This window comes from Prionailurus bengalensis, chromosome B1 (genome assembly GCF_016509475.1).
Source record: "Prionailurus bengalensis isolate Pbe53 chromosome B1, Fcat_Pben_1.1_paternal_pri, whole genome shotgun sequence".
In the NCBI taxonomy this organism is placed as follows: domain Eukaryota; kingdom Metazoa; phylum Chordata; class Mammalia; order Carnivora; family Felidae; genus Prionailurus; species Prionailurus bengalensis.
The window spans coordinates 116,411,816-116,439,815 of NC_057344.1; the positions used below are offsets into that span (position 1 = coordinate 116,411,816).

Here is a 28,000-nt window from a genome sequence, read left to right on the forward strand (position 1 = left end):
AAACTATGTGTCTATGAGAAACCAGATTTTTAAAAAATCTATTTCAATCAAAACAACATATCATAAGAAATTAAATGCAGAAGCAGATAAGAGAATCCAGCTGTCTCCGACTCAGACATTAGATTTTCAAAAATGTAAAATAATGCCCTGCTTCTCACTACATTTTTATTGTTTCTAAAAATCTAGCTATTTTTCATAAACTAGAAAAGGTTATTATTACCTGTAAGTGAATTAATAAATATTATTTTTAAAAAAAACTTCTGATATGGTCATTATGAATAGATACAACAAACATAAACAAAAAGCTTTTTGAAGCCCTCAATAAGTTTTTAAGACTCCAGTAGGGTCCTTAAACTCAAAACTCGAACAACTTCCTTATACAAATTATCAGTCTTTCTCTTCCAGTGGTTAAGCAGCAAAGTAAAAAGAAAACTTTCAGGAGTATCAGAACTTAGTAGGAGAACCAGGAAGGTGACTTGATTCATTGTCTTTAATGTTTTAGTTTCTGAGACTTAATGCCTTACTAAAGTTGAACCCCACATTTATTCTCTTACCCAAAATTTACTGAGAACCTTTTATGGGATAAATATTGCCCTAGAACTGGAAATATAGAAAAAGACAAACACCCTTGTGGTCCCTTAGAAAAGATGTTTAAATTCAATATTGGATTTGGCTTGAGTTGATAAAAGTGAAAGATTAAATTAAATATTTGATTTAGCTTAAACTGATAAGAGTGAAAGACTGTGAAAACATTGATGTGTATTTAATAGATTATTTAAATTTAGAAACTAGGAATAAAAGTATTATCTTTTTTTATTGCCCACCCACTCTTATGTTTAGCTGTGTTAATAAAGAGTTAACATATAATTGAAGGAATTCATTAGACATTTTATAGTTTTAGGTTGATTGGTCTTTAACAAAGAATCATAACAAAGAATCTAACTCAGAGAACCTACGCTGTGCCTATAGACTTCATCCAGTTACCCCTTTCCTATCTTTGTAGGAAGACAGCCTACTTGTAGGTAAATCATTGAAATGGAAGGAAAAAAACCTACAGGTTTGTTTTGTTTTGTTTTAGTGTAAAAACCAGCTCATTTAAGTCCATAAAATGATGGTAAGCTTCACAGATGGCAAAATGCATTGGGATCCTTAGGGGAAAATAAATCCTTTTGATGTACAAATTTGAAGAATTGAAGAAACTTCACCTGGGGCCAAATTCTTATTCCCTGTAATTCGAGAAGAATTCCCACAGAATTACAGAGATTTAGAAACTGGTTAGCAAGTACTCATTTAAAGAAAAATATCTGTTAGCCAAGGAGCCTAAAATTGCTTTTTGCATAACAAAATGCCTTATTCCACTTTGATGGTGATTCAAGAATGTCCCTTCCAATACTATGTCAAAGTGAGGGCTTGCATATTTTATTAAAGTGACTTACTTGAAAAATATTGCTGTCCCTTTGCCCTCCCCCAGCTGCAAGTTCCCTAGATGAAGCATGATTTCATAAATTTATTCTGAAACAAAATTTTATTTTTCCTTTGCTCTATCCCTTCCAGCTGCAAACTCCTACCTGGCTTTGTGAAATAATTAATACATATGTTTAAAATAAGAACTCATCTTCTCCCCTCTATGCTCCCAGCTGCATATTTCCAGCCCTTTTTCAACTTTTTATTTGTAGTAATATTTCATAAATACAGAACAAGTTCAGATTCTCCAGTACCTCTTTCCAAGCCCACATGTTGCCCTGAGTCTCAGTGGTTCTGATTCTTGTCAGTGGAGAATAGCCAGGGCTCTTCCTCAGTTACATTATTTTTGAATTCCACTATTTTTAATTTTACTTTTGCAATTTTCAATCCTCAAAACATTACTAAATGAGCATTAGCCAAGGGTGGGCATGTTATAATATCCTAGTGTTGAAATTAAGGGGAATTTTTTTCTGTGCTTGAAGACAACGGACATCCTTCTGAACTACCTTTTGAACTAATCACTGAGTAGGCAATCTATAATTCCTTCATATTAAAAATGTCAGTATATAAAATCACTTCAGTTGTTGAGAAGACACTCTTGGTGTCTTCGAGAATAATTGATGTTTATGTTTGTTTTCACTTATTTGTCAGATTTGCAAACAAATTCTCTATTATTTGTCAGTTTTTGAAAAGGCATTACGAATAATCAAATGTTCTTGATCATAGAATAATGGATTGATATTTGTCTTATACAATCCAGTTTTGATTATATTCATTTGTCATCTTTCTAAATATCTTGAACATTTTGGCTAAGTAAAATATCAAGGCTAGGGAATCCTTCAATATTATGATTATAGTTGACCTTTGAACAACACAGATTTGAACTACATGGCTCCATTTAGTTATGTGGATTTTTAAAATAAATACAGTACAGTATTGCAAATGTGTTTTCTCTTTCTTGTGATTTTCTTAATAACATTAGCTTTACTTTATTGTAAGAGTACAGTATATAACTCACATAATATATAAAATATGTGTTAATTGACCGTTTATATTTTCAGTAAGGCTTCCAGTCAACAGTAGGTTATATTAGTAGTTAAGTTTTGGAGGACTCAAAAGTTGTATGTGGATTTCTGACTGTGTGCCCACCCCCCATGATGTTCAAGGCCAACTGTACTATTCATTTTATTTGACTTATAATTTCATTAGACTATTAACCCCTAAACATTTGGAAATAAGTTAAGCCTAATTCGACATTAAATCAATCATTCAAAGTCTAGAGAAGTTTCAACAACTCTGTGTGTGTGTGTGTGTGTGTGTGTGTGTTTAAGGTATTGTGTGTATGAAGATTCAAGGGGCTTTGACCTTCTCCCTTTGCTCTTCCATTTTGTGGCTTGGGGTGAGCTTTCCAAATTACAAATTCGATGGTGCCTCTCCCTTTTAAGATAAAGTTGACAGAACCCACAAGTCTATGATTTACAAGAGTGCTTATCTTTACCTAGTACATGGTGCTTTTTCTTTTTCCCTTTACATGTTTTACTTGGATAACTTACTCACCCTGCAGGCCTTATTGAACTTCTCAAGACAAAACAACATTGCTGGGTTCCAATAGCACCCTGTATTTATTCTCATTTTAACTGTTGTTATTCTGAATATTTTGGGTCACTGCCCATTCCCACCCCAGCTGAAAGATCTTATCTTTTTCATCGTTGTATACCCAGTGTCTAGCACAATAACAGACTACAAGGTGGATGTGTAGTAAATGTTACTTGAGTGAATGAATGAATGTTGAATTATAAATCCTTCAAAGTCCTTCTCAATTTTGTCAGTATGATTCTATATTGCTTTTTATGGAGTTCATTGAGCTTTTAATGGTGGTGATTAGAGAACATTTATTTTCTTTTGACCCTGTTTTATCAGAGGCTGAAATAGAAGTAGGGACATAACTGTAGAGTGCTTTGGAGTTGAATCAAAACAGTGCAGCCAGAAAAGGAGTAAGGAGCAGGAGATGATATGGGGGACTAGTTTGGGAAGTTTCTCATTCTAAGAGTTCCTGTTTCCCAAGGAATTAACAAACCTGTATACTGACATGCAATTGCCTCCTGCTGTTTACCTCGAGTTTTAACAATATCAAGTTTGCCATTACATATCTACACTTACCATATGGCATGACTCTACCCACTGATACACCAACTCCTAAACTTAACTACACATGAGAATCAGCAGATACCCAGGCTCCTCTTCAGACCAATTAAATCAAATCTCCTGGTGTAAAATCCAGACATTGTTAGTTTTTAAACCTCGTCAATCAATTTCAATGTGCAGCCAATTTGAGATCCACTGTACTTGATGATGACAACAGAAGTGTTGATTTGGAATCACATTAAACTCCATGAGCATGCTCCAGGAAGGCATCGTTGGATTAGAAAACCACCTCTAGCAGTGATCTATAGCACCACCACAGGAAGGTATTTGATTTCTTCTCAAAACATTTCTTCTTTGTAGTGGTGTAATTTAAAATTATGTTTATTTTAAAGTACTAATGGAGCCTCAAATGAAGGTGCTCTAATTACTTTCAGGAGTGCTGAAATAAATGGCTACTTTGGCAAGGAAAAGCATTGCGTATGAAAAACTAATCTGCTTCCTTACTGCCACCTTCCTGAAGCCCATGCTGAAAAAGAGCTTAAATTTTTTGTGACTCTATAAAGAGGAAACAGAACCTCTGTTACTTTTGAGTCCACTGACACAGAAGGGATATTGAAGTTGCATGCAGGAGCTTCAATTTAAGCACAAACTTAAATATCAAAGCAAATCTCCTAGTTTTAAAAATGAAATCAGGATTATTTTACTGGGGAAAAATCCTTAGCCTCAAAAAAGCAAAGCTACCATGATAATCATTCTTATAAGAAAATACACCTGTTTGTTTTACCCTATTAACACTGAAAATTTGAAGTGGTTTTATTTTTAAGAATTTTTTTCTCTTTACAATAATATTTAAAACACTGTCCCTTTGAGAAGTTTTCACTATCAACGTTTGATGTATTTATCATATTAACATGTCTTATTTCCCTCCACTTTCCCCTTCAAAATAGTTACAAAAAAGAAGGTTAAGATTTCTTTCAATTCACTCTCAAAATGCTGTACTTCCCAACCAAATTTTAGAACAATATTTTTGCCAAAAGGTTCTTATCTAACAGTTATATGTTTCCTTAATTTTCATTTGACTTTGCTGTGTACAAAAGCAAGACACAAACCAGAGACAGTCACCTGCCCTTTCACTGCTTTCACTGAGGTCAAATTGGCAGGTACATAGTATGGATATGGGGGAGAGGATAGCAGAGTAAAAAGAAAAGTGGATACATCTTGTACTCAATTCAGCCATCAAGTCAATCACACAGGATTTAATACTTCACAAATACTGTGCACTTAACGTGGTCTTGAAGTCACTAAAGATTTCAACAAGATCCTCAAACTTTGACCCAAACAAACCTTGGTTACCAAGAGATTGCTGAAGGTATTGCTTTACCCACGACCAGGTGTTGCTAAGCATGGAAAGAGGTTCTGAACCAGCAAGGACCTTCTGCCTGGGGTTTAGTTAGGTACACAGAAAATTTGCTTTGAAATTTTTGAGATGTTTAAATTTCTCCTTGTGAGTCATGCCGCAACACCCTACTCACATCACCAAAATTGTGTATTCACACATACTTACCATTAATAAGAAAAACACTGCTTGTTTTGTTTTTAAATCATTTTAATATGAGATCTCAAGCCATTACCCTCTAGTCCTTTAATTTTTATTTCTGACATTTACCTTCTTGATCATTAGCTACATTCTAGCTCTTTGATTGTCTTCTTAGCTCTTTAGATTTTATTTCTGACATTTTCTCGAATGTTGGAATTGCTCTTTGAAGCCACAACTATTATTTTTTCATGCAGAAGGTGCTATTCATTTTAAACTCCTACTGGCATTATGATTCTAGTTTCTGTATAGCTGTGCTATACAGACCATGGTCTTCCCTAAGGAGCTTCTCCAGTGATTCTGGTATGCTGCCAGATTTGGGAACCACTGCTCTAGAAACAAAAGTGTTTCTTAAATGAGATTGAACAACTTCTTCTTGTAACTAGTATAGCTTAATTAGTGGAAGAAGATATTTCACAGAACTCTATTGATAATTATACGATTATGAATATAATTTGTTTAATAAGGAGCTTTGCATTTGTTAGAAACTAAGACCAAAATAAAATAAATACAAAATATCTCCCCACTTACAAAAATCTTTGAAAATACCCTCTACATCTTTCATTGCAAGTTCAAAATAATAATGCAAATGGGATGCGTGAAGTATATAGGCAAATTAAGAGAATGGTGCACATCAGATACCACATAAGGAAGAAAGAATGAAATGATAAAGCATCGTCAAAATATCTCCATATATTTTGGGAGAAATGTGTTAAAAGCATTGAGATGGAAGACACAGATCTTCTAGGTCTTTCTGCTGTTTCACAGTTTAAAAATTTCTATTTACTATTTTTTGTTTTCTTTTACTGCCATAATAAATTACTACAAACTTAGTGGCTTAAACCAACATGTTAATTATCTTACAGATGTGGCATTTCTGACACAAAATCAAGGTGTCAGAGAGCTGAGTTTCTTCCTGGGGCTCTGGAGGAGAATTCATTTCTTGGACTTTTCCAGTTTCTATAGACTGCCTACATTCCTTGGCTCCTGGCACCTTTTTCCTCCATCTTCAAAGCCAGTAACAGAAAGTCTTCCTTTCACATTGCATCTCTCTGATCCTTCTTCCTTAGTAACATCTCTAAGTTTTATAGTCCTTCTGACTATAACCTAGAAACCGTTTCCAGTTTTAAAGACCTATGTGATTACACTGGGGCTGCCCAGATATTCTAGAATAATCATCGTATCCCAAGGCCTTTAATACCTGCAAAGTCTTTTTGGCATGTAATTTAATATATTGACAAATTCCAGGGATTAGGATATAGACATAGTTAGGGATTTTAATTCTGCCTACTACAGCATGTGTGATCTTTAGGCAATAATTTGTATGCCACATCTTCTATAATTTTATTGAATTACATGAATTATATAGTAAGGTAAATTTAAAAACTACATTACGTAAGTTTTGTCAACTGCAGATGACTTATGGCTAATGGTAGAACTGATGTTAATAGATTCTTAATTGGGGCTTTGGTCTAAATCGCCCTTGAAAATTTCTTAGGAAGACATAATTGTGAATCCTAAGCATAGGCCTATCAGTAACAACCAATATAATCTGATTTTTCTTCACTATTGGAATAGATCACTAGCATTGTGATCTAAGTACCAGATACAGTAGTTAGTAGATGAAAACTGTGTATCTTTAAACATTTTAATCACAGTGAAATGACACACCACAATATCACAATATGAGAGGCACTTTGTAACTGGGTGAGTAATTCAATAGCACGTTTACGCACCCAATCCCTCACTCACTCTGATTATATGGCCTGGAATGGTGGGATTAATTTAAATTGTTCTCTGTTGCATTCTATTTTGTAGATTCTTGCTTGCTTGCTCTCCCAATCCACATGTTATAAATACAAGTTATACTGAACCATGTTGCTTCATCAATTTCAATTTTGGCCATCGCTCATAAGAAAAGAAATAAGTTAAACAAACAGGGAATATGGATTCTATCCCTGTGAGTTCCCTCACCTCCCCCTCCACCACCATCTAATAGTTCATTTTGGAATGCAAGACTTACACAACTTCTAGAACTGTGCTTCTCAAATTATGATATGCATACAAACTACCCGGAGACCTTATTAGAATACAGATTCTGATTTAGCAGATCTGGGGTAGAGCCTAATATTTCTTATTTAAACAATGTCCCAGGTGATGTGATGATGATGGACCCAGTTTGAGATAGTTTAGTACCTTCTGATGACGTGCTGTTGCTATCGTAACCCTACTCTCTAGGAAAGGAAGCTGCAGATACAGGCATTTGGTGTATGTGGTTGGCTGAGGGACCACAGAGGCAAAGCTACCATCTGTGGGATTATTACTGAATGCCTCCAAGTCAGAACCCCACTAGGGCAAAACTTTAGGGCGTTACCACCAAGCCTTGTATAACTCTTGGCTCAATGATAGTGAAGGCTGGTGGGATTGCTTGCTGAGATGGGATCCCAAAGCCTCTCCAGTTGGCCAAGAGCACATGGGTGGGTGGGTGGGGGTGCCAGGGAATGGCAGGGTGAGGGACTAAAGCATGAGTGCTTATGTTAGGACTGGGAGTGATGATAAACTACGCCTGAACAGCGTGAAACCAGAGGAAACTCTGGTGAAGGACTATAGCAAGTCCTATGCAGATCCCTCATCTGATCTGGGTAAAAGGGAGAAAGACTGAGTTGTCTACTACTCGGTTCCCTTCAAAGTTTCCCTCAGCATAGCAGGCACCATGGAGAATGCCATGTGAAAAAGAAGGCAGAGATCTACAAGCCAAGGACTGCTAAAGATTGTCAACAACCATCAGAAGCTATGGGAGAAGCAAGGAGCAAATTCCCCATCAGCACGCTCAGGAGGAGCCAGCTCTGTCACCATCTTTTAAGTAACAAAGTTTTAGTGGACTTGAGCTATGAAGGATCTTACTTTCGATCTCTCCACATTCCTATAGAAGGTGCTGAATTATATGCTATTACTCATCTATGGAATGTGATAACTTCTCTGACCTATACTAAGCATTTAATATATATTTTCTGATTTAATCCCTACAATGGTGCCAAGAGATGGGCATTATCACAATTTTAAATAAAAGGAAGCAGAAGGTGAAAAAAGTCAATGATTTGTTCAAGACCACATAATTTGTAAGTGGCACAGCTGAATTCAAATACATCTCTGCTTTTCTAGGATCCGGAATTTTAATCACAGTGCTATAGTAAACATTTCAACAGGGAGTATACCCAGAACCCCAACTCCAGACATTAGAATATTAGAATATGAGATTGCGTTTTAATTTTTTATACCATTTTTAGGGCATACCAACTTTGTTGTCGGCTCAATATTTGTTCAATGACTGGTGGTTTTCTCTTCCTTTTTCTTTCTTTTCTTCTTTTTCTTTTTGGCAGTAGAAATCATTGAGCCAGCAAAGCAGAAGCATGTGAAGCCCTCCAGCAGATAAACATTTTCCATTCACATTTTGAAGAGAATAAAAAAGCCAAATAAAAGAACCCAAATGGCAAACACTGTAAAGCCATTCCTTCATAAAAATAAATTTTTGGTGAAGAGGTCTTTCATTTGGAAATTAGATCCAGCTTCTGCTTATGGAAAAAGCAAGTAAAAGGCAGGGAGAACCAGTAGGTCTGCTAACTATATAGCCACACGGTGATACTTAGAGTTCCAGAATGCAAAAATGTAGACTTAAAAGATTCGAACAATTTGTTTGCATATCTGTTCCCTGTGAAATCAGGCATTGCAAAGAAACAGTGTCTTGTAGCTAGCTCAGAATGATATAATTCAGGACAGATTTTTTTTTCTCCAACACATGGTTTTGAAATCGAAGATTTCTTTTCTTTGAAGGAAGATGGAAAAGTCATTATGGACCAAGTGCAAAAAATTAAGCTCAGAGTAAGATTTTCATGGCACGTAACATTTCACTTCCTGCTTATCTTTGATTGGATGGGTATATTTCTTGTCAGCAAAGACCAGTAGGTTTTCCAGAGCTGAGGTCAGTGGTAGTCCAGTGATGGTAACATAGTGATAAGGCTTTCACATTCTAAAGGAAAATGATTTTTGTCTGTTGTGAATTCAAAATATTTCTTTTTATTTTAAGATTATTTATTTATTTATTTATTTTGAGAGAGAGAGAGAGAGAGAGAGGCAAGGAGAGGAAGTGAGAGAGAATCCTAAGTAGGCTCTATGCTGACAGTGAGGAGCCTGATGTAGTTGGATCTCACAAACCATGAGATCATGACCTGACCTGAAACCAAGAGTCGGATGCTTAGCCAACTGAGCCAACCAGGCACCCCAAAATGTTTATTTTCTCTAATTATTCTAGAAATTGTCTTTTTGCATTATCTTATGCCTTACCTTATGGAAGACAAGTAGCTTCTCCTTCCTTTAAGTTAAAAAAATAGTTCATTCTTTTGTACACATAAGCAAGACAAGGCAGCAAATGGTGTGAGAGGTGGCAAGCCATGATCTCTGCCCTGTAGAACCTTAAAACCTGGGGTTTAAATAATCTGGGGTAAGAGGGATGAAAAAGAAAGAGAATGCACTATTCTTTACTGAGCACAAGACACCTCCCACGTCTTGGGCTAGGAGCTTTAAATATATTATCTAATCTCTACAACAATCAGTACTACTAACTGATTTAAACCCCAGTTCAGTTGTCTCAAAAGGCAATTTCCTTAATTTAGTCCTGAAAGTAGAAATATCATATAAGAGTTAAACCGTTTATTTAGAAGATTCTCAGAAGACGAAGACCTTCAGGATTACCAAGATCTATTACTTTTCTAAGACTGCTGTAAGGAAGTACCCCAAACTGGGTGGCCCAGAACAAAAGAAATGTATTCACTCACAGGTCTGGAAGAGTGAAGTCTGAAATCAAGATGTTGGCAGAACCGTGATATCTGTGAAGGCACCAAGGAAACGTTCTTTCTTGCCTCTTCTTGGTTTCTGACAGTTGTTGGCAATCCTTGAAATTTCTTGGTTTTCTATGTTCCTTTGCATGTTGTTCAGGTTGGGGATGCTAGGGTTATAGTGACTGCTCTCAGTGGGACTTTATGTTTCTAAGCTAACAGTAAGTTTTTATTTTTACTTTTTTGTTTGTTTTGTTTTTAGTAGAGAAAAGAGACATGGAAATATGATATGGGAGAAGTAAAAAGAGGTCGATCAGCGGACCAGTCATACCTGGGTTCTCCTCCCAGGAACCTTCAAATCTATGATCTTAGAACCAGATGCAGTTATTATACAGTTCAGATAGTTGTGGGGCTAAGAATAACGACTTAACTCACAGGTGGTGAGATCTAAACTTCCTAGTTGTATAGCCATGGACAAGTGACTCAATTCAACTTCAATTTCTTCATCTGTAAAATTAAGATAATAAACATGGCATAGGATTTCATGAAACAATACATTTAAAGAGTCTGGAATCATGTCTGGTGCATAATGGACCACAAAATTTTGTTCTCTATGTCCTTTGGCTTAAGTGGTTACACTATATCTCAAAGGGGTCACAGTTTAGGAAATCTGATACAGGGCCCCTCTATTAGCATCTAGAAAAAGAAAAGTAGTAAAATGAACCATGATTAGCATATAACACAGTAGAAGATACTGAATAGTTACCAAATAACAAATGGAGGTATGCGGGTTTAAATTGCCTTTTTGCTCCTTGAGTAGAAGCCTCAATTAGAAGCAATGTTTCAGGCGCTAAAAGTAGTCAAGTGTCCAGTACTAAAAAACGGATGGTGTAGATTTTGCTTAGATTGAAAAACCCATAAATCCAATCTAGTAAACAAAATTCTTTATTCTAAATGAAATAAGTGCTATACTGTTGATGAGTTAAACAGAAACACTGTAATTTAATCTCTAGTCATTAACATCATTTCAAAACTATTGAACTGTGGTTTTGCAGTTTATAACACCAAGAAAAATCCATAATAAAAGCAAATTTCCCATTCAAATAGAAGGCTATTCTTCTTAAAAGAATGTATTAGATATATAACAACATATATTTGATTATTTATAAAATTGTGCATTGTTTTAAATACTTTAATCTGTTGATCTTTAGATTTATATTTTATCACCCCTTTACACACTTTCCTTTTCTTCAGTTACATATGCTCTTATCACCTCTTTATGTATTTTTTTTTACGTTACATATTTCATCATCACGCTTATTCATTTTCATGGTGATAAAGTTTCTAAACATTCCCCTTCCGTTCACAGGTACCATTCTTTCTAACCATCATTATTTGAAGAGTTGAAACTTTACCCAGTTTAAAATACTCCAGTTTAGGGGCGCCTGGGTGGCTCAGTCGGTTAAGCGTCCGATTTCGGCTCAGGCCATGATCTCCTGGTGAGTTCCAGCCCCACATCAGGGCTTGTGCTAACAGCTAAGAACCTGGAGCCTGCTTCGGATTCTGTGTCTCCCTCTCTCTCTGCCCCTCCCATGCTCATGCTCTGTCTCTCTCTGTCTCTCAGTAATAAATAAACATTAAAAAAAGTTTTTTTAATAAATAAAATAAAATACTCCAGTTTATATTTATATTACATGATACATATGTCTATAGAATATTAAAGTTAAAAAGATGGAAAAATACAATTTAAGCTTACATTTTTTAACTAGCTTTGTCTTTCATGTAGCCACATCCTTCCTCACTAAAGAAATGAAGTTGAATTAGAAAAAGAAGTTCTCTTAAAAAAAGATACATGTATCTGTATGTATGCTCATACACACACACACACACACACCCATATCCCCACACCTGTAAACATTTTCTTTCCAAAGTAGAGTCAATCTAATGCATTTTTTTTCTTTTTAAAGTTGATATTTTCCTATTTTGAGTGAGACAGAGAGTGCGAGCAGGGGGAGGGGCAGAGAGAAGGGGAGAATCTCAAGCAGGCTCCTCCACGCTGTCTGCGCAGAACCTAACACAAGGCTGGATCTCGTGCAATTGTGAGATCATGACCTGAGCCAAAATCAAGAGTTGTCAACTGACTGAGCCACCCAGGTGCCCCACATCTAATGCATTCTTAAAACCCTACAATCTGCAGGACCCCAGAAATTGGGCCAGGTGATTCACATACTTCAGTGGTTATTCTTTTTTTTTTTTTTGTAATTTTTTTTAAAATTTATTTTTTAGAGAGAGAGACAGAGCATGAGTGGGGGAGAGGCAGAGAGAGAGAGAGGGAGACACAGAATCTGAAGCAGGCTCCAGGCTCCGAGCTGTCAGCACAGAGCCTGACGCGGGGCTCGAACTCACCGACATGGGGCGAGAACTCACAGACTTCGAGATTGTTGGAGATCATGACTTGAGCCGAAGTCGGAGGCTCTACTGACTGAACCACCCAGGTGCCCCTCACTGGTTATTCTTATAGCAAATCTAGAAGGTAGGCACAGGGTTATCATCAAGAATGTAATTTGCCTAAGAACACAAAAGCTAAGCACTGAGGTCAGGATATTAATCCCAGTCTTTCTGATTCCAGAGTTTGTATGCTGCCCTGTGCCCAATTTTGCCTTTTTTTCCCCCTAAAGAAACTTGAAGTGTATAATTCTAAGGCATCACTTTACTTGCATATTGGTTAAGTCTATGATCCCCATTTTTAATGCTTCACTTCTTCCTCTGAAAGTTTTTCACATAGTAATCAGGAAGCTATTTTTATCTGTTGCAAAGTCACATGCTTATAATAGGATCGATTTATGTGACAACAAAATTACTTGGGATGTTTACGTAAGATTTTTAATGCGGCCCTCAACATGAACTACTATTTAATGCTTTTTGTAATTTGCGCAAATAAACTGATTTCCCTTCCTAAACAGGACATAGGGGATTTTTTCTCATTAGCTATAAGCTATTTGATATGGCCCATCTTTAGAAAAGTTGACAACAAATTTATCAAACATGTATTTTTAGGAAGTATTATTGATATTTTATGGAACTGTTCCTTTTACAGGAGAGTTCATTGAAGATTTTCATTTAAAATTATTATTATTTTTAAATACTATTCTTTTTTGACCAGAGCTACTGAATTAAATGAGATTTGTTGTAAACTGCTTGCTGGCATCCATTCCAGAGATGGCTTTTGGAAGGAACATTGGTCGCCCTTACTGAAGTAAAGGAAGGGATGAAAATATACCTTTATGCCCCTGCATAACCAAAGTAATTACACCAATTTGACAGAAAAATATGGATACACTTTATGTTTTCTTCTTCCAGAAGAAATTTAAGCAAAATAACTTGTTTGGTGGCCAGATGGAGGGCCACCACATTGTGAGATTGAAACAGAATGGACTAGAAAAACCCAGTACATTCAAAATAGATTAGAAAATGTGATTCATTTTATTTGGTGGAAAAACAGGATGTCTTGACAAATGAGAAGAAAAGAAAGCGTCCCAAAGAAAGCATCCCTTTGCTTGTATATTTCAAGCTGTCTCTATGCCAGTTGTTTAAGCATTCTCCTGCCTCACCTACTTAAATGTTCACGGAAAGGGTGTTTCATATGCTGAAGGAGCTCCATATCATTCTTGTTCTTGAACAGTTCTGACAGCTTTAAGACTGTAATTCTAGAAACAGGAGCCTGGTATTAAGCATCTGCACATGTTCTCCATTATTTCCTCCAGAAGAAAACAATAGCTGGGTAAGATTACACTCTAATGGAATCCATTTTCACTAAATAGGTACATTTAGTCAGATGTAATTTGGTAGACCATAAAAGAGAAGAAGAAGAACCTATTTGAAATGAGAAAGGCAAGTATCATGCCTATTAAAAAGTGTCTGAGTAACCAATTACGCATTCATGCATAATTGGAGACCTGGATACACCTGAGTCTTGGAGAGTTTTCAGAAGAAAAATCAGTATTTAAGCTACCAGGACCTTTATCAAGGATGTTTTGGTTTGTGGACTTAATACATTCCCATCCTCCAATAACTTTTTTTGAATGAAATTTATAAGGAAGCTTTTCAGTTGGCATGGTAAAGGGAAAAATGGACTCTAAAGGAAACTAAGAAATATAACTCGTGGTTATCTAGACAGCCAATTGGTCCCAGATAACCTTGTTGATACTCTCGGTAATTTGCTATATTTCAGGAGGAATTGAATTGATTTGCATATTGACATGCTATGCATAAGTGTGATTGATAAATCACCACTAAAACGTGCAGCACTCAGCTGGTAAAAAGAAAAATCTGAAAATCATTTTACAGGATGAACAAATAATTGAAACTTTTTAACCCGGAAAGAATATCTGGCAATATTTTTAGTGTTGCCGTGGGATGATTGTTTATTCATTCATTCATCCATTCATTCAGCCACTCATTTAACAAACATTTATTGAGAGCCTACTGTGTGTCAGGCCTGTGCTGGAGTTTAAGACGTAGAAATAGCTAGTGCGATGAGTATAGGTATTCTTTGTAATTGAAAGGAAGAACTGAGACTAATGCAGAGGCATTACAGATTCAAGCTTGCATTTTTCATAGATTGAATATTTCTAAAAATCAGAGATTTCATAAAAATAATGGGCCATTTTGTGTTATAGAACTTTCTAGGCACGGTCTAAAGGTAAAAATGTGCTAATTTGTAGGGAATATTTAACATATGATAGTTGGTGACACGTTCTATGCTTCCTCTCAACCCAGGGATTTATTTTTAAAGTCACATATAATTTATTATTAGTCAAATTAAAATGAGCTTTTCAGAGCTAATCTTGGCCTAAAGAGAAAGCTAAACTAGGTGTCAGACAGACATTCTTCAGAGAAGCAGGAAACAAACCTACCAATTGTATTGCTGTCACACCTGCCTAAGAAAGGAGAAAACCCATATTGTGCAGCTGTTTTCCCCCCTTTCTGCTAGTTTTTAGACTTGCAAAACAAGTCACCAAGGGAACTATGAAAACCTGTTTCCAGCCCATGACCTAGTAATTTTGTGTGTGAGGTTAATCACCAGACATTGCCCTTTCTTTGATGTCTTGGAGTATGAAGGTAGTTGTGGCCTCCACGATCTGTCAACTTCAACACCCACGTGATTTCATAGTTTACCTTAGAACTTTGGCCTCAAAAGAACTTCATTCAAAAAACTTTCTTTAGAACATACTAAACTTACAGTCTGCTCTCTATGAGAATTGTTCAGTTACTTTTCCTAGAAATAGAATGGAATCCTTATCAGGACATTTGAAACAAGAAATCTCTAAATTTATACTTTTTCCCCCCTACATTTGTAGATCGTGTCTTCCATAACTCAAATCATAGGCTATTTTTAAAATCTGATCTACAAATTATTGTAGATGGGGCCAGCTTTGCATAGGAACACTCACCACTTAAGAGATCATGTGACTTTGAAGATCCAGAATGACAAATATACTTTGTCTCTGTACATTCTATTTAACTTTCAAGTGAAAGATTTCCAAAGTAGACCTTCTTTGGTTTTTAATTCTCCAGGACTACTCCCCACACCCCTTTTAAGATCTCTCAATATCACAGAATTAAGGGTTTGGAACAGATATTCACATGGCTAAGTAAAAATGTAGAAGTAATTTTTTTTTTTAATTTCTCATGACAAAAGGGTGCTTAAAGGTACAGAGAGTCTTATTCCTCAGTGACCTCATTCTATATGTGAGAATGATATGTTTTCCCTCCAACATTATGTAGGATTATGAAAATTCATGTTGGTGAATTTATTTTTTGAAGACTCGTCCAGCAAAAAGTGAGTAAGAATAAAATAAATTCTTTCTCTGTATTTTATTTCATTAAAAACAGTAGATCAAACATCCCTTGACATTTGTATCTAAACTGAAAATGAAAAAAAAAAAAAAAACTGAGACAACAAAGAGGACATTGGTGAAATTTCTGAGATAAAGTTTAATTTCAACTTATACATTCTTATAAGTAGGAAAAATATTTTCAGGACTCTAATCAATATATTTACAATAATGTCTTTAGTGAGACGAAAATAAAATAAAAGGATTAACAAAAAACGATATATTTTAATTCCTGAATCAGTAATTCTGAAAGATATAATTTTAGAAAATGAAATTAGAACTATAATTAATCTTACTATAACATTTCATATTGTTAAATTCTGGAAACATAAAAAAGGAAATAAATTGGATTATAGGAAATGAATATTTAGGTAATAGTTCTGGTATTATATATAATTAATACTATTAATGGTATTAATATCTATAACAAATGAAACATACTTTTGATAAAATAATATGCCAGTCTTGGAAATTTTTCTGTAGCAGAATAACAGCATATTTTAGTACAAAAATGAATGGGGAACTAAGAGCTACCCTTTCCCTAAAGCCCTAAAACCTTTTAGGCAGAGTTGACTGCATGTGCCCATGTGTTGGTCAAACAGGAGCCCTTGTAAGTGCTTGCTGTAGGTTCAGATGTGCAAGACAGTCCTCAGAGGGGTTCCAGTACTTCAAAGGAGAGCAGCTGGGGGCCAGATGGGGCCAGCGGTAGCCCGGAAAGAGTTAATTTGATAGGTTCCCTAGCAAGGTCTTCTTATTTTTCCCTGGTTATTCTCCCATTTACACAAAGAAAGTTATGGCACTGAATTATAAAAGAGAGAAAAACAGGATTGGTCTCTAACCCTGAAATTAGTTTGTATCTGCAATAGCTGGCCCACTGAGAATAACCCACTCTTTGAATTATTTAATTCAGAATTTTTATAAACTTTAATTGTGAACTTGCCATTAGGATCGTTTGTATGCGTGTGTGTGTGTGTGTGTGTGCACGTGTGTGTGATTGTTTGGAAAGACTTCTTTCTGAAAGAAACGGGTATATGTGTCTAAATCCTGGACTGAAATTGTCTAAGTGGACTTTGAAAAATTATCTTAAGTGAACGTAAGCAAAATTTCGGATGTGTCATGGCCACTCTGGTCTTTGAACGTAGCCAGCAACGCATGGGCATCGCACCGCAAGCTCTGAAAACTTGACTTTTGTCCTTAAGAGATCTTAGATGGGTTGGTAACAACTCAGAGATAAAGAAAACTAAGTGGTCCCACTTGGTGAGAAGAGAGGAAGGCATGTGAACTTAATAGTGGAGAGGCTGCTAAATACAGTGTCTGCTGGCAGTTTCCATAAACCACAAAATGCTCTTTAAGTTCTTCAAACCAAATTACCTCAACCACTAGATAAGGTTTCAATGCATGATATTATTATGCCGCAGGCTTTTCTCCCCCTTCCAAGTTAATATCTTTGTTTTGATTTTGGCTGGGGAAGTTCCTTTGTTGGTCAGCCACAACATTTCCATTAACTCACATAAATTCCCCATCTCACGATGCTTGCCAGTTTTCTCCCTGCCCAAACAGGATAGATAACATTAGCAGTGTTGCGTGAAACATCTAAAATTAAAATGATTTTTCCCACAGCTTCCGACCGCTGGATTGTGAATAACTTCGGTATTATTCACAACCTTCCTAATGAAAGCAGTGAACTTGGGAATACTTTTTATTTTAACAAGGAACTAAATCTCCATGCCTGATATTAGAAATTGTTGATAAGTTTTAAAAAATAAAAGAATACCAGAGTTGCTCCTGAGATTACTTTTGGATCTTGTGAAATCGTTTGCCTGCTCTGGTTGCCTAGAGCTGTGGTCACTGAGAGCTTGTATGGCTTCCCACTTCAGCTCCTAACAGCATGGAGTTACCTTGTAGGCCCCATATGCCTAATCCAGCAATCCAATCCGTCCACAATCCAAGTGGCCAACATATTCACTAAATTTCTATTGGGTGTGAAGCAAATTGGTCCTTGTGGATACTGTGGCAGTGACTACATGGGTAAAGTTAGCTCGTATTTCGTGGCTTAAATAAACTACCGAAATGAATGTATTACTGCGATGCCTAGGAACTTCCATTTATTGAGCATTTTACCAGGTATCAGGCACAGGCCAAGTACTCCACATACATCATCTCTTGAGTTACCGACAACAAACCAGTGACATGCATATTGTTTTTCAAATTTTACAGATTTATAGGTACATCTCCTTTAAACAATCTGCCCATGGGTATATTGTAACCAATAAAAGAGCCAAGATTTAAACAAGATGCCAATGGCCGTGCTCTGAACCATTACTCCATGCTATTTAATTGAACCCCAGTTAGCCAGCCTTTGGGAAGAATGGAGGAGAATAAACTTCTTTGTACTTGAACTGGTTTCAGATTCAAAAGATCTCAAGAAGAGGTACACACTGGTTCCGATCTTCAAAGCTCCTGAAAAGTCCCCCATTCAATTTATGGGCAACTCCATTTCTTTCTCAGAGGGACAGGAACACTTGGTGAGGTCTCAGTCAGACATCTTTGTGACAACAATGATAGCAATAAACCCAAAGGGTTTTTGTCTTCTGCCAGGCACTGTTCTAAGTGCTCTCCATGCAATGACTCATTCAGTCTTCACAACAACCCCATGAGGTAAGTTCTTATGTTCTGGGGGCAGGATGTAGTAGTGGGAGACTTTCCTATTCAAATATATGCATGAAGTGCTACCTACTGTATTCTCTTTTTAATGATTCACATTTCACATCAGCCTAGTAAAGTCTCTGAGAAGTTCTGCAATAAAGCAATTTATCTTTGTTTTAACCAGCATCTCAAATTTATTTATTTTTATTTTATTTTAGAAGGAGAGAGAGCACACAAGTTTGTGAGAGAGAAAGAGGGAAGGAGAGGGAGAATCTGAACCAGACAGAATGCTCAGCTCAGAGCCCAGTGTGGGGCTCCATGTGGGGCTCTATCCCACGACCCTGGCATCATGACCTGAGCTGAAATCAAGAGTCAGGTGCTTAACTGACTGAACCACCCAGGCACCCCCCCCCAAATTTACTTTAATATACACTCCCATATCCACTAACACTTATTAACATCTCATAGAGTGCAGATTGAGGGTTGCTGTTCCAGATCTTCAGTAATAGCCCAAATGCAGAAGCAAACCCTTGGGCAAATGTTCAATGGCCAGGAGGTGGGGAAGAGGCAGCAGGTGTGGAGAGATGTTATTCCAGCAATTCTAGAGTCCACAGTAGAGACACTGGGCTCAGATGAGCAAAGTAGCATTTGAGATGTCAATCAAAAAGTTGTTTGTCAATGCTGAAAAAAATTAGGAAAAGTTTGGCACTTAACTAACCCAAGGCACTTAACTAACCCCAGAAATAGTAGTATTTCTGCTACTACTTAATGTAAATCTTTCATCTAATAATATGGTGATTTCAGGATGTAGGGCAGACCAGCATTATACATGTAACTGCGGATAACAGGATCAATTTGTTCAAGCTGAGATAATCTTGTTACATTTACCGGTAAGAATTGTTGGTGTTTCATAACCTGCTGCTTATCTTGGAACTCTGAGGAAAGTTTGGCAAGTGACTTAGATTCAAAATCTGGTCACCTTGCTGGCTCCATGGGATCAGTTTATAGTTTAGTGTTAGGATGGAAACAAAACAGAATGATGCAAGGTTCATGGAAACAAAAGGAGAGAGGCTCCAAGGGGCAAAGGGAGTGAGGGAATTAATTGTCACTGGAGTTCAGGGTTTGGAGCTGAGGATGTTGGTCAAATGGTTATGAGGGCTTTGAAAAGTTAAAGCCCCAATGATGGATAGAATTTGGAGAAGTACAGATTAGGAAACGTAGTATTTTGATGTGTATGTGTGTGTGTGTGTGTGTGTGTGAGAGACAGAGAGAGACAGAGAGAGAGAGAGACAGAGAGAGAGACAGGTCAGGCCAAAACACACACACACACAAAAAAAAAAACACAAAAAAATCAGTATGGAAGAAAAGCACTGTAGCAAATTGAGCCTGTGTTCTAGGGATTGCAATCACTCGACCTGGCTTCATGGAAGTGCTTGCATGAAATTTCAGACAAGTAGGTTAAAATCAAGTTCTGGGGTTCTTTGAAGGCCAGGCCAAAAGAGAGCCCTTTAGGTTCTTGAGCAGTGGGATGACATAAAAAATAGTGTCTTAGGAAGAATCACCTAGTGGTTCCAGGTGGGGTTACCTGGAAAGAAAGAGAGAAGGCAGAGGGCCATGCAGCTGGCCCAGGTACCAGAGCAGCATGATGAAGACATGTATTCATATTGCAGAGGAATGGAACTAAAAGAAAAGGTTTGAAAGATTTCTGAGTATAAGGGTGAAGACAGCCATGAGAGATCGCAGGTGTACAAACCTGGATGAGTCCTAAAATGGAAGCTGAAATAATTGAATCTGAACCTCACTTTATATGTTACATCAATTTTGTCAACATACTGAATAATTATACTATAAATATATATAAAGTCATTGTTTCATATCAAAAAAGTAACATCTCAATAATTGTAGAATTTCTTTTCACAAAGGAGGTTTCCTAATCCATTGCAAAAAAAAGAAATGTGCTCTCTGATAATTTGTGAGGCCACATTAACTGTTTTACCCAAGTGTTTATGCACCATGGGTTATATTGGAAGGGCATTTTTCCTCTGTATAAATTCTATACTCACATAGGACAAAATTTTTTAATCTAGAAAAGAATCTGATGCCTTTCCTATTTAGCATCCTACCTTCAAAGTCTGTGCTACAGATTTCAGCTTCCTTGTGGTCATTTTCTTCCTATATGTCCAGAAGGAAAAAAAAAAGGAGACAGACCTTTTTTAATTTAAGCATTGGATATATTTTCCCCTTCTTTCTGATCCCTCATCAACCTATTCAGTGCCTTGGGAGGCAGACCTGCAAAAGTGTGTCATGGGCACCCTTGCCTGTGGTTCCCAGTTTAGTTTGACCATCAGAAAGGAGTAGCAGGAGACTGAATGATGGGAGGAGTTTCAGTGGTATGTTGGAAAGAGCCAATGTTGCCAAGTCCGCTTTCAGTGACATCATGTTGCCAGTGTGCAATCAGCCGTGATAGGAGAATTTATACCATGGAAATGAGCAAATATTACAAATCAGGGTTTTCAATGTTGGAAAATCAGGTTACCAGCATACCACTAGAAGAGTGTGGGTCCAGGTATTTATACTTTTCATTCTTTCTGTTTCCTAGCCATCTAAGTTGACTATGTACCTTCACCAAAGGTGTGTGGAGGGGACTCTCTCCATATAGCAACACTATTCCATCTTCTGTAACAAGTGCTTCCTCTTCAGGCTTACAGGAAATAATGGTTTCCTGCTCTGCTCACCTCAGACTACTATACCACTTTCTGTTTCTCTAAACCTGCAGCATCCAATATGGTAGCCACTAGCTACATGGGGCTATTGGCCACCTGATGGTGTGACTAACATAATAGGGTAACTGATGAATTTATGTTTTTATTTTATTTGGTTATGATTAACTAATATTAAAATTAGAAACAAACAGTATAAAACATTTTTTCATTAAATACAACCTTGTTGTTTTGGTAGGACTTCATTTTACTTGAGACATTATTTGAACTGAGATAGGCTTAAATATATAATACACACCAGATTTCAAAGACTTCACATGAAAAAAGAGAAACACATGTAATAACTTCTTTATATTTATTACATATTAAAATAATATTTTGGCTATGTTGGGTTAAACAAAATTTATTATTAAGAATAATTTTACCTGTTTCTGTTCACTTTTTTAATGTGGTTACTAAAAAATTCCAAATAATGCCTCCTACTATTGGCGTTTTCTTCTCTAAACCTTGCCCATACTACTGAATATAGCCCTTTTTTATTCTTTTCAAATACACAGTTTAAATATACCATCAGTTTCTGACTGTTGGACCCAACTAATACCACCCTGCCACCAAAACAATAAAAAATAAGAAAGAAGAAAGAAAGAAAGAAAGAAGGAAAGAAGAAAATTTTAAAAATCTGTGATTCGTTTTATTCTTTATGAGCTAAATTACCACTCTATTTTTTAAATTATTTTAGAGAGAGAGAGAGAGAACACAAGTAGGAGAGGGGACAGAGGGAGAGAGAGGCTCCCTCTCAAACAGGCTCCATGCTTAGTGTGGAGCTTGATGCAGGGCTCGATCCCATGACCCTGGGATCATGACCTGAGCCAAAATCAAGAATCGCTAAACCAACTGAGCCACCCAGGTGCCCCAGAACTCTGTTTTTAAAGAGAAAATAAACAAGTTTGTTGGAGGGATATATTTAGTGGGCACTATTAGCTAGGTGACACTTAGCTTCTAACGATGTTTCCTAAACAATTTTTATGGTGTGGTCTAGTGGAGTAATCCTCAAAAATGTTTCCCAAATGTCAGGAAATATTAATAATGCTGAGTAGCTATCATATGCTAGCCAATTTTTGGATAAATTGTTTAATTCAACTCTCTCAACAATCTTGAGAGATAGGACTGTTTTGAGATACCCTCATTTTACAGACCAGGAAACTGAGGCATGGAGAAGTTACTTGCCCATGGTTCGTAAACATGGAGGCCAAAATCAAGCCCAGATTTCTTGATCTTTATAGCCCAGGATCACTCTAGCACACCAAATAAGAGTTACTCCTTACTCTACGGCATCTTAAAATTTAGAAGGGCAAGTTGTTGATTATACTAGGTCTTGATCTTTAAGCTTTCCTTGCAATGTATATGGTCTTTAGCCTCCTTTTCCCTCTTACCCAACCTCGCAGACCACGTTGCACTTCTTTTGCCCCAAGGGGAACTATTTTCAAACAGCCCTAGGAAAGACCATAGCTCACAACACTTCCATGAAAAGTTGCGTCTAGGGGTGGCTTGTCAGGTCACTTGCAGGAAGGAAGAGCCAGAGGTTTGGTGAAATAAATCAGGCCAATTTGCATTCTGCTGAGTCCAGCCCCATCCCCAGCCACTATCTCATCCCCTCCTGCTCTTGATCCTTATTCAGAGTCCTATGTGGACCCTTAGTCTTGCTTCCCTTTAATGACAATGGAAAAGGGTGTAACAGAGGCTCAGAGATGGAAACTGTGCCCAAGTCACAAAAGAGACAAAGGTCTTCCATTTGGGGTTGAAGATGTCACAGTGCTACCTCCTGTTCATATTTTCAGTCTATGCATAATTTGATCCTCCTGCACTGACTCCAACTTACAGTGTAATTCTTATTGGGAGTTTTAAAGTGATGTTTACACACATGTTAGCACTTGTTGCCCTGGACTTCACGTATCCTCCCTTGCTAAATGGGTGTGAAATAAAAATATTTTTTTAAATGGAGGTAGGGACTGTACTTGAACCCATGTTAATTCCGGAATTGTGCACAGCTGTGTGACATTAAACTCTAAAAAGGAAATTATAGGAGCCTACAGGATCACTGCAAAATTGGTTATGGTTTTGGACTTCTTGTTTAGTGCAAGAAATCCTTTGGGTGCATAATAAATACCGACCATCTGATTAAATGTAACAAAGCAAGGGCTGCTTCCTCTTCGACCCATTTTACTGTTTAGCCTGATCTAGGATGACTGTGTGACCACCTAGATACCTTCTCATCTAAGCTCTTCTGAAGATGAACATAGAGGCAATGTTACCTAGGATTAAAAGCTGAGCTAAAATGAGGCAGTTGTGAGTTTTAGCCATGTTACTTAAATGCTGCAGGATGGTGGGCTAGCTCCTCTTGACACCCCAATTTCCTTATCTGCAAAAAGAGGGTAGTGTCATATCAGTTAGGGTTCTTCAGGTGCAAGCAACAGAAACCAACTCTTAAGTAACTGACACAAAATATTTTTTAAAAGGGAACTTATTGTTATAATACGAGGTAGCTGAAATAATCCAAGGAAAGAATGAATTAGGCCTCAGAAGAATATGAAGTGATGGAGTGCCAGAGGTCTGGAAAGCAACACTTTGTGGGCATTATTAGGGCACCTTGACCAGAATGGGAGAACTCTTACCTAATTTCATCCTTTGGCCTTTCTACTCAAGATGCAAATTCCCTGAAAGAGTCTGCAGGGTCTGGTTGGGGTCCTGCGTTCCTTCCTTTGGCCAAGGGAGGGCAGGAGAAAGTAGGGTGTCCTGACCAACAAACTGCAGTAAGAGAGACTGAGTTCTTATATAAAACATCAGGGTGCTGTTACCATGGAAAGAAATGTGGTATTGAGCAAGCAAGAGAAATGAAGTGTCTTACAGACTCTTGACTTCTAGAATCATTATGCCATTCAAATGAGATCATTGACTTAGGTACACACAGTGTACATATAAGTTGTCAATTAAGATGATTTAAAAATTGTTATTAGGAAAGAGTTCATAATCCAGTATACTCTACTAAGAATGATCATGTTTTCAAAGAGCGTATTTTATACACACACACACATAGACACAGACACACACAGCAGTCCCTTAGATTTTACTAATGGGACATTGTAGCAATTTGCTATCTAACTAGATGGAGATACAGGGAAAACAAAATAAGTAGTAATTATATCCCAAATAGTTAGCATGCAATTATTTAATTCAAAAATCTGCCTTTGCTATTTCAAACACAAGCCAACAATAAATCCCACGCCATCTATTTTAGTTATGGTAAATCATAGTCGTATGTGGTCATGATTATGGCTAATTGTGGGATAAAGGATTTAATTTTAGAGTATGAATGAAGTACACTCTTGTTGACATTTATGCATGACAGTCTGAGAACAATAGGGGAAGAGCTAACAGCTATGTGATATAAATTCCCCAACAGGGAGAATAATAAAGAACATTTGAATCAATGATTCTGATTCTTAATGATGGTACTGATGATTCTGGAAGCTTGAACTCTCCATATTTAGAATATACCAGCTGCTTCAAATTAGAGAGACTGTAGACTCTTCCGACACACATTGTTGTGTGTGTGTGTGTGTGTGTGTGAATTAGTCTCACTGATATGTGCAAACAGAAAATCTAGAATACTTGCTTTCCTGAAATAGTTTATGGAGGAATATATTCTGTGGTACATTGCTATGCCATACTAAGATTGGTAATGTGCATTGAAATTTGTAACTTTTTAAAGAACCTTAAGAGAGAATCTAGTAACATTTGGCCTCAAATTGCTTGGGACTGCATGACATCAGGAACTTAAAAGGAACCAACTCTGATTTTTTTTTAATTTAAACTTCTGCTTTCACTTCACAACAATGTCTCCCATTAAAACTAAACAATTAGCGCTGTCAAAGCAAGGCCTCAAACAATTAACATAAGACTCAAAGTTATTTCCCTCATCATAAATCTTCAGTAACAGGCAAAATATGTATACAATATGAAGAGGAACAGAGTATGCCCTCTGCTTCCATAACACATCCCCATTAAGAAAAACTCCTCTACACTGACGGTAGGTATTTAGTGTCACAATATCGCTCCTGCAAAAACTTTTCAGGGAATTCTGTAAATAAATACGAGTTGAAAGAAATTTAAAATAGTACCATTTTATAATTGTACTGTGTGCAATACACTGTGGGTATTAAACTGAATCTGAGTCACCACCCTTTCCATTATGGGAAGTTCTTAAAATTCACACAGTGCCTCCATCAGGCGGTGAGGGGGAGGAGACTTAGCTAACGACTCAGGTTGTGTCCCCATCAGAGACTCCGGTTGAATTTGTATATTTGTATATCTGACTGAGATTTCTTTCCTTCCTTCCATCCTCCTTCCCACTCTCCCTTTCTCTCTCTCTCTCCGTCTCTCTTTTCTTTCTTTCTTTGGTTAAACGTGATATTGTAGAATCACATGCAATTGTAATAAGTGACATAGAGAGATCCAGTGGACCTTTTGCCAAGTATCCCACAGTGGTAACATCTTGCAGAAGTATAGTGCAATACAACCAGGGTTTGACATTGATGTGAGTCAAGATACAAAACATTTCCATTCTGCAATTATCTATCATGTTGCCTTTTATAGTCCCGGATACTTCTCTTCTGCCCTAATTTTGTCACTTTAAGAATGTTTCATAAACAGGGGCACCTGAGTAGCTCAGTCAGTTAAGTGTCCAACTTCAGCTCAGGTCATATCTCGGGGTTCATGAGTTTGGCCCTGCATCGGGCTCTGTGCTGACAGCTCAGGGCCTGGAGCCTACTTCGGATTCTATGTCTCCCTCTCTCTCTCTCTCTCTCTGCTCCTCCCCCACTAGTTCTCTCTCTCTCTCTCTCTCTCTCTCTCTCAAAAATAAATAAAATGTTTAAACAAAAAAGAATGTTCCTTAAATGGATTCATGCACTATATAATATTTGGGGACTGGCTTTTCTGACTCAACATAATTCTCTGGAACTTCATTAAGAGGCTGTTGTGTGTATTAATAGTTTATATTTTCATTGCTGGATAATAGTTCATGGTATGGAATACCAGTTTGTTTAACAATTTACCCGTTGAAAGACATCTGGGTTTGTTTCCCATTTTTGTCAATTAAGAATAAAGCTGTTTGGGAATGCAAGCTGGTGCAGCCACTCTGGAAAACAGTATGGAGTTTCCTCAAAAAACTAAAAATAGAACTACCCTACAACCCAGCAATTGCACTACTAGGTATTTATCCAAGGGATACAGGTGTGCTGTTTTGAAGGGGCATAAGCACCCCCATGTTTATAGCAGCACTATCGACAATAGCCAAAGTATGGAAAGAGCCCAAATGTCCATCAATGGATGAATGGATAAAGAAGATGTGGTGTGTATATATATATATATATATATATATATATATACACAATGGAGTATTACTCGGCAATCAAAAAGAATGAAATCTTGCCATTTGCAACTATGTGGATGGAACTGGAGAGTGTTATGCTAAGTGAAATTAGTCAGTCAGAGAAAGACAAAAAAATTATATGACTTCACTCATATGAGCGCTTTAAGAGACAAAACGGATGAACATAAGGGAAGGGAAACAAAAATAATATAAAAACAGGGAGGGGGACAAAACAGAAAAGACCCATAAATATGGAGAACAAACTGAGGGTTACAGGAGGGGTTGTGGGAGGGGGTATGGGCTAAATGGGTAAAGTGCACTAAGGAATCTACTCCTGAAATCATTGTTGCACTATATGCTAACTAATTTGGATGTAAATTTAAAAAAAATAAAAAATAAAACGTTAATAAATAAATAAATAAAAGAAAGAAAGAAAGATCTCCCACTGACTAATGAATTAAAATACATAAAATATGATTAAATATGTAGGTCATTAAGGTTCTTTAAAAAAAAACCAGACAATACAAAGGGGGAAAAGAAAGAAAAGTCGTTGTTCACCTTTGGAAGATGCAAGGTCACCGATTCATTATTTTGAAAGCTGGTTAATACAGAATGAATTTATCCACTTTTCTTGTACCAACGGAATCCCAGGGTAACCAAATATGTCTTGAGAAGTTTCTCCTCATAATTATGTTCTAACTTATTAAGTGAAAGAGATATAATTAGAATACCACCATTTTGCAGTCCTTAATGAGTTGATGGATTTAGATAATTAATACATGTTTGAGAGGCATCAATGCTTCCTCATGGAAATACATAAAACTACCTCTGAAGTATTTTTGCAAGGAAATATAATCTAAATATGATTAGGTCCATAGACCTAAACTTCCAGGTTTCAGGAAATACAAGAGTCAGAGAGACTCTTGCTGTATGATTCCAACAGAAAAATTCAAAATGTCATGAACTCTAACAAATGACTGTTTCTTTAACATATAAATTGTAAAGGAAATAAAAATAATCATTTAAAATTGAGAGACATAAAAAACATATCTACCAATTACAATATGTGAAATCTTTTGGTCTTTTGATTTGAACAACTTGAGACAACTGGCAATATTTGAACATGAACTGTGGAGTTTGCTAATATTAAGAAGTTTAGTTTTTTAGTGTGGTAATGGTATTATTGTTTTTAAGACTCTGTCTTTTAGGTATATGTAGTGAGTATTTCTGGATAAAAGTATATGCGGACTGGGATTTGCTTCAAAATGAAA

The 28,000-nt window shown here is 36.7% G+C and overlaps 1 protein-coding gene and 1 non-coding gene across 2 annotated transcripts in view; one reads left to right on the plus strand and one right to left on the minus strand.

The window, feature by feature from the left end:
• Positions 1-28,000, plus strand: part of DKK2 (dickkopf WNT signaling pathway inhibitor 2) — a 103,919-nt gene that overhangs the window by 23,765 nt on the left and 52,154 nt on the right. The window lies entirely within an intron of this gene.
• Positions 25,218-25,332, minus strand: LOC122479182. The gene has a single exon (XR_006296250.1). It is a non-coding gene; the product is annotated as a U5 spliceosomal RNA (small nuclear RNA).